This window comes from Lolium perenne, chromosome 6, assembly GCF_019359855.2.
Source record: "Lolium perenne isolate Kyuss_39 chromosome 6, Kyuss_2.0, whole genome shotgun sequence".
Taxonomy (NCBI): Eukaryota; Viridiplantae; Streptophyta; class Magnoliopsida; order Poales; family Poaceae; genus Lolium; species Lolium perenne.
The window spans coordinates 40,522,139-40,530,219 of NC_067249.2; the positions used below are offsets into that span (position 1 = coordinate 40,522,139).

At 48.6% G+C, this 8,081-nt stretch overlaps 1 long non-coding RNA gene across 3 annotated transcripts; it reads right to left on the bottom strand.

Annotated features, from left to right (window-relative positions):
- Window positions 1-4,629: 4,629 nt before the first annotated feature.
- Window positions 4,630-7,403, bottom strand: LOC127308274 (uncharacterized). Of its 3 annotated transcripts, none has more exons than XR_007856384.2 (4): window positions 6,963-7,403; window positions 6,009-6,667; window positions 5,752-5,914; window positions 4,630-5,159 (listed from the first exon to the last, which is right to left on the bottom strand). It is a non-coding gene; the product is annotated as an uncharacterized lncRNA (long non-coding RNA). The 3 variants fall into 3 exon arrangements; XR_011746697.1 differs by having other exon boundaries at window positions 6,009-6,160; window positions 6,545-7,403; XR_007856383.2 differs by having other exon boundaries at window positions 6,009-7,403.
- Window positions 7,404-8,081: the final 678 nt, after the last annotated feature.

Here is an 8,081-nt window from a genome sequence, read left to right on the forward strand (position 1 = left end):
TGCTGCTCAATAGTTTCCAGCAGCTCTCTAACACGCTCTTGCTGTTTTGCCAGAGCATCACCGGAAAGCGATTCACATAGCTCTACTGCAGCTTTAGCAGCTTTTATAGTTTTATCCGGGCTACTGTACTTAGGTTTTTCCACGATGCTAACAGATGCAGAGGTACTTTTGCCGGCAAGAACTTCTTTGCGCAAATCCTGATCTAGGTTGCGAGCTTTTAGCCGGTTTTCCGGCATCCTAGCAGCATGCGCGCTAACAGAAGCAAAGCCATGGGCAGCGTTATACTCACGTAGGGTTAGGTTCAGCTAGCGCTGCGCCCGGACGATGTCCTTGCCGCTCTCGAGCACCTTCTGGCGCTGCGCCTCCCGGCTCACTTTGAGCCGCTGCCGGGTCGATGTTCTGCGCGATGGGGGTGGCGAGGACGTTCATCGCCGCTTGGAGCGGTGTTTCCGGTGGCGCGGATGATGCTCTCGCGGCGCCTGCGTCACGCTCCAGCGGTGGCTTGGCCGCATGGGTCGAAGCCGCACGACCAGCACCTTCACCCACAGCTTCTTTTCCTGCACCAACCACGCCAGTCATCATTACCTCGACACTGTCGGCGGCGCGGCCAGCACAGAGCCATCTTGGCGGGTCCGGTGCCACCAGCACCGGCGAGAGGCGCTGGCGCACAGGGACAGTGCCGAAGTAGACGCGGTGGCTGCCAAACTCGACGGTGCGGCCGTTCTTGGGGAAGACGCCGCCGTTGGCGAAGCAGCCCGCGTTGTCGTTGATGAAGTCCATGTCGTAGATGCGCTGCACGAGCGCGGACACCGTACGCTCGCCGGCGACCTCGAGGACGCCCGCCCGAATGTGAACTCCTGCAAGCGCCACTTCAGGCCCCACGGTGGGCGCCAACTGTCGTCGTGGCGAACGAGCAGATGCCATAGGATGGCTTAGATTGGGGCCGAATGGACGCTAGAGGATTCGGGGGAGGGTTTGCGACTAGATGGGATGAACTTCCGGATGCTTTCCTCAAGAACACAACCAAAGGCCGGTATGCAAGAAGAGAGACAAGAGGAAGAACTCTTCTCTAGATCGCTAGCTTCATTGATCTCAACATGGTTACAAGTGCTTGAATACAAGTTCTATCGTCCAATCTCCTCTGGGGACACGCGCCTGTATGAGGCAGTACCCCCTCTCCTTATATAGGGGAGAGGGTGGCTTACAGAACAAGAAACCCTAATGGCATCTTTGACTGGACAAACTACTTTACAAAGCTACTTTAATCACAGATGACGCCGGAGTCTTCTTTAGTCAGGGACGCTGACGTCCTCCGGCTTCTTTCAGCGTCATCTCTCTCTTTGGCGCCAGGGCCCTGATTAAAGCCGTTTTGCTTAGCTCATCCTTGTCTTCTTGCTCTGAAGAGAATCTTTGACCAGTCCTGCCGACAGGCCCTTCTCTCTGGTATCTTCTTTACCGGATTCCGGCATACCCCCTTGGGGATACCGGCTTAGCTTCACTTAGCCCAAACTCTTATCTTCACTTTCCGGTAAGAATATTAAACCGGTATCTCGATGGCTCAAACCATCCAGTTTGGCATGCCTTTGGCATACCGGGGGTTATCCCCCCAACAAAGTCTATATTGATAAGCTTGTAATTCTTCTGCCGTAGCAGTTGTGGTCATTGGTTCTGAACCGTCCATGGCTCTTGCGGCTCTATCCCATGCTGCTTGCGGGAGTTGGACTCTTTCACGAGGTGAAGACCCGACATATTTAGTGCCTAGGCCTCTTCTGAGATCAGCGGGATCGACGTATGGGTTTCCCAAATCGTCGAAAGCCTCTGACGTCTCTGGTGCTGCTCGGCTTGCCTCCTCGATTGCATAGACTTGATGATATTTTGGGTGTTGGTTTTTGTCAGGATTGGTGACACCATCATGAAGATTGGTGAAGACCTTTCCAAAGGCAGCAGATTTGTCGATGAAGTTGAAGTTGTCGACGCTGTCGGAGTCGCTGCTTATAAAGGAGTCCACAGACGACCCGAAGGATGTGTCGCTGAATATCTTGGCGAGCTTTTCGCCTGCCTTGGTGTTGATGAAGCGTGGCGACGAAAGTTCTTCATTGCTCGATGAAAAGTCAGAATCGATCGCTGAAGATTCCGACGAGATCGGAATTTCGAGACGATAAGATCCTTCCTTGTTAACGCTAAATCGGAATTCTCCGAACGTCATGACGATGGGCTCCTCCAGATACGCACATGCATCCAAACGGGAGGGCGGGTGAGGAATAAAATCGACTAGATCAGTTTTTTCCCGTTTACCTCGATCCATCGCATTGCTTGCTACCGACGAAGTCGACGATTCTGGACGTGCCATCGAGATCAGCTCCTTGCAATCTCTAGATCCCACAGACGGCGCCAATTGACAAGGGATTAACTTGCCAATGCCTACGGATTGTAGACTAGGGTTTCGTTGGATGTAGAGGGCAAGTAGATCTCGAAGGTTTCAGCCGAAAAGTGCTCGATAACGTAAAAACTAGGGTTGTGTTGATAGTAGATTCGATCCTTTCTTTGTCCCTCGACTCCCCCTTTTATAGGAGGCGGAGCCGAGGGATTCGTGATACACAAGTTTACAGAGTCCGGGAGGGTTTCTAACCCATCCCGCAAGATTACAAACAATGACTTCTATTACAACTCTAGCTTTCCTTAACAGTATCTTGGGCTTCCGAATCTTTTTATTCTTTGGTTCGTGGGCCTTCAGTAAACCCTGGGTACCATCTTCGGCAGGCCCATTGGGTATGCCTATGTCACCCAGTCCTCGTCCGGCGGGTGATCAGACGCCGCCCCCCAATCCACCTCCGGCGAAGAAGCAGAAGCAGTCCTGGATTATTAACCCGGACCCTTATGTACCTAAAACCACAAAGGTACCAGAGCCATCACTGAAGCCTCTCCCCACAAGGCCTTGGGAACGTAGTGCCGAGGAAGTCGACGCACACGCGGCTGCTGATTATGAGAAATGGAAGGCGGACTGCAAGAAGAAAAGAGAGCCCGAGCCCAAGCCAGTATTTTCTGACAAGCAAAAGCAGTGGGCTAAGGAATTTTTGAGCACACCATCCCAAGCCGCGAAGAATCTGCCTGACGACTATGCACGTGAACTTCGTAGGCAAGCACTCATGTTCAAGAGGAACAAAGAGTTGGCGGAGAAGTAGGAGAAGCAGAAAGCCTTGGAGGAGGCCGAGAAAGAATTAGAAAGTATAAAAGGGGGGAAACAAGTTGCCCAGCTCGGGGAACAAAGTAAAAAATCGATCGTCCCGCTCATAGTGAAAGCCGCCGGTCCAGATGCTGAACTAATGGACCCCGCTATCGCCGCAGCTGCGGCAGCACAGGGAATTACTGTAACGGGTGCCAGAGAACAAGCGGCCGCGTTCGGTATGACTCTTCGTGAAGTGTTAGGCCTTGAGGAGGCGCCAATGAGTAAACCAGTAATTACATATGTGCCGAATGGGCCTCTCGTCGAGCCTGCGCAGGAAGAGGATCTTCCTCCACAAATGAAAAATCTGCTACATTGGTACAAGGGTTACATAAAAACTAACGCCGGCAAAGAATATATTTATGCGGAAGTTAGACATGAGCATCACTTCAAACATTACTATGTAACAGTTAATCTGAGTGAATTGTTCCAGCTGTTCAATCTGCGCGAGCTCGACAAATCTATCATCAGTTGCTATGTTCTGTAAGTGATTTATTTCTACCCCATCTCGTTCATTGCCTGCACTATATATATATATATATATATATATATATATATATATATATATATATTGTCCTAACTATATTGTTGTGTACGCTATTATGCAGAATGAAGAAGCGGGAAATGCGAATAAGGAGCATCCATGATGTTGGGTTCATTGACCCACAAATCGTTAATTCATATGTGTTAGAACTACACCCCGCCGACGTGGAGCAAGACCTGTGGCTTTTTCTTACAAAGCAGCAACTCAAAAGTGATATTCTATTTCCTTTGCATTTTGGGTGAGTGTTTCTGTCTTGAGCACATTATCTTTTGTTTACTCCATGCATGGTATGTGGCTAATCGATGAGTTATGCATGACTGTGCATGTATCGTGTCCGCAGGTTCCACTGGATTCTGCTAGTAATTCAATTTCACACCTCCACAGTTATCGTCCACGACTCTCTGAATATGGATCCAAAGCTTTGGGCCGACATGAGAAGAATGATGCAGAAGTAATTATTTTATTCATTTGCGTTGTATATCGATCGGCCTATTTCGTTCATTTCCTAATATCAAGTAACTAATAACTCTCTTGTTCATTTAATTTTATTTGCCTCGTAGGGTTTGGAGACGGTTCGTAGATCAAAAGGTCGGTGAATTCCAAAAAGAGCTAGAATTTAAAAGGGCAGTGACTGGGGATATTCAGCCACCGGGGACCAATCTATGTGGATTCTATGTTTGTGAGATGATCCGGAGATACACCACTGAGCGGAAGCCGTCGGAAAACAACCTCAAGAGGAATAACCTCCGGAAGACGCTTAGTCCAGAAGCTCGCTTCCGACCACTTCAAGAGGAACTAGCAGGATGGTTCATGAGGGAAGTCCTCCATCCTAAAGGAGAACACTATTACGAGGACGTAGAACTGTGGATGAAGAAGTAAATTATGTATGGAAACTTGTTCAAAATTGTATATGGTCTTCCGATATTGAATACTCCCTCCGTTCTAAAATGTAAGACGTTTTGAACTTTTTCCGACCAGGTGAAAAACGTGCAAATTTACAATTCTACCCTCCTCAATCTGGATCGCGATCGCCTTCCCCGCATCATCGTCTTCGACGGCGTTCCGTTCCCAGCGATTCCTCCGCCCCCACTCCCCCAGCCAGCACCTCCGGCCCAGTGTGGCACCTCCGCCCCCTGCAATACCTCCAGCTCCGTCCAACACCTCCGCCCTGTGCAGCACCTCCGGCCCCGTCCAGCACCTCCGCCCCCAGCCAGCACCTCCGGCTCCGTCCAACACCTCCGCCCCCAGCCAGCACCTCCGGCCCTGTCCAGCACCTCCGGCCCATGCAACACCTCCGCCCTAGCCAGCACCTCCGCCCTAGCCAGCACCTCCGCCCCAGCTACTCCGGCAAGGCACCTACTCTGGCAAGGCAGCTACTCCCAGGCAAGGCACCTGTGATAAAAAAACAGATAGGATGAAGTTTCTCTTTAATGAGTAATGACATAGTATCACTGACGAAAAGGACACAAGTTCACCCAGGAACATGATCAAATTATGAAAACAAATGTAACCACAGCAACAATCTAGAGGAAGTCAGATTTCTGTTCCTAGCAACAGTGACGTAAAATGCAGTAAGCCTGTTCTTGACAGCAATTCTATGCTACATGCAGGATCAGCATTGGTCACTAGCACCTGCAATATTTAGAGGAATACGAGAAATTTATTTGCTTGATGAAAAACTGCAAATTGATCAGGTGAATCCACAGTGGTTAGTAGCGCTGTCAGCTGTTTCCTCAACTCACCGCTAGTGATTGAGTAAATAATAACATGAGTCCAAACTGTACCAACGGCTGCTAAGAAGAAACACAGCCTCAAACATACTAGGAGTAAATAACATGAGTAGAAGATTGCAATAATATAGGTAAAACTTCTCGAATTCTAGCTAGAAACAGGAAGATCTCAGGAAACAACCCAGATGTTCACCGTCACTAGTCGAGGCACAGGGTTCAGTTCCAGACTCAAATACACAAGGAAATTAATGTACCTAGAACAATGCTTTTAGGCAGCATCTACACCACCAATCCTGCTTGATCCAAGACCACCACCCAATCTCCTAGAACGCCAATTTGGAACAGTTCTACCACGCTCTACACCAACAAGCACCCTCTTGTTGTCCACTTCTCTCTCATAACATTGCTTGTAAGCACCTGTGACAACAAAGACATGGCATAAAATGGTCAGATATCAATAAAGCGAAAAATATTACTCCAAGTGATTTGATGTGGTTCTTGGAGTGGTCACTTTTTCCCATTCTTCTATCCGCGGTCGCCGCCCACCACCTATGTTCGACCTGCGCCATTTCCTCCCCCCATCTCCCATCTCTTCTGGCCTCCATCGCTGCCTGCCCCCACCTTCGTTCCTGAGCCCCATCTCCCATCTCTTCTCACCTTAATCTTCACGTCAATCAAATTATTACAGGAAGGAGTAAACTACTCAACCCTGAATTGAGTTACTCAGAGTTTGGCGGCTGAGAGTGAAGATCTAAGTGAAAATAAAATATCACTATATGCTTCTTCCTATTGTACATAAGTGTAATCATAACTCCTCAGGGCCTAGATAAACAAAAACATTCTAAAAAACATCAAAAACAGAGAAAATATTTATGAGCCAACAAGAACAAGAAATTATATGTAAAAAATAGGTAGGCTACAGTCCAAGTGTTACCAATGTTTCAAAAAACATGTGTGCAGCACTTGCATAATAAGTTAGTGTCAGAGTTTTCATCTGAAAAATAATACTCCTAGTAGACATGCTACCTAAACCTGTGGTGCCACTACCTGCACGAGATGATCGTAACCACTCAGAATACAAGTAGCGTAGATGGTTAAAATGCTTGTTTGGCCAAAGTTTCACAGTTTCAAAATGCAGGCCATTTGTTCTCTGAATGATAGCTTGTCAACCTGACAGATGAAATTCAAGAAGACAACATGTTATACAGTAGATCTATTTTCAGACATGGATACACTTTCTAATTCCTTGTAAAATTGGCGTTCAAGGAGCCTTATTCGGGATAAAAAATTTGGACTAATTTATCACCAAATTAACACATCCCAAGTGGAGCTACAAGAACTTTTTGAAGCGCTCGCAAAATTTCAGAACCTGAGTATAGATTTGCAATTGCAGCTAACTGTCACAAGAACTGTACACAAACTCTACTCTAATAGTCCATGGGAACTGGGAAGGGAGGAATCAAACCTCGCTATGGCCTCTCAGAGAGGAATCGCAGGCACCTCGGCGCTCGACGCGGCGATTGCTCTCAGAGAGCGGCCATCGCGCAGAGACGAAGGTTGGCGGCCACGGAGCGGTCGTCCTCCTCCACGACGAGGGCGCCGTCTTCCTGCTACTCCGGCGCCATATACAAATCCGCTGCTCCGTATTCTCTCCGTATTAGAGCAGATCGAGGGCCAGCGCACGCAGGTGTAGCGGCACCACATGCAGATCGAGCGCCGGAGCATAAAAATGCGACATTTGACCTCGAAGACGTGTCTGCCGGGGGTGACAGGAAGAAGGGGATACTCGTGGGGAGGACGGTGGTGGTGGGGAGCGAGAGGAAGGGAGGGGCGGCGGCCACATGGGCCATGGAGGGGCAGCGACGCGGGCGGAGAAATGCAGTGCGCCATGGAAGCAAGCTACTCGAGGAAGGACACGGATCCGGTGCCCCCATGAAGGCAGGGCACGGATGAACAGTACCGTGCCCTGCAGTTTCGGCCGTTGGATCAAAAATAGAGAGCCAAGATTAATCACTGTAGCTTGGTACTGTACACTACCCTGTAGCAGATGCACTGTAGATAAATACTGTAGCGAATGTCCTGTAGCAAGCGCACTGTTTGTTGTCCTGTAGCAGATGCACTGTTCATAGTCATCTGTCCATTCATTTTTGATCCGACGGCTAAAAAAGGGGGGAGGGCACCGTACTGTTCATCGGTGCCCTGCCTTAGTCAGGGCACCGGATCTCAATCCCTCGAGGAACCAAGCGAGCAGGGCGGTGGAGCGACACAGCACGCGGGGGTAAAAGGGGAAACTCGGAAAAAAATTGTGCGTGACGAATTTTGAACGTGACATCCCTAAACGTCTTACATTTCAGAACGGAGGGAGTATATATTGTATATTCATCTTGAATTTTCTTGGTTCTAATTTCAAATTTGTTTGAAATTGTACATTCATATGCATGTATATAGTACCATAGAATATGTGTACTGAAACTTCTTCAAAATTAAAATATAAAAGAAATAAAACAATTACAAACTAAAAAGAAACCAGGTTTAGGGGGGATAAAACTCTAAACCTGCGGCGGCCTTTAGTCGCGGTTGGCCA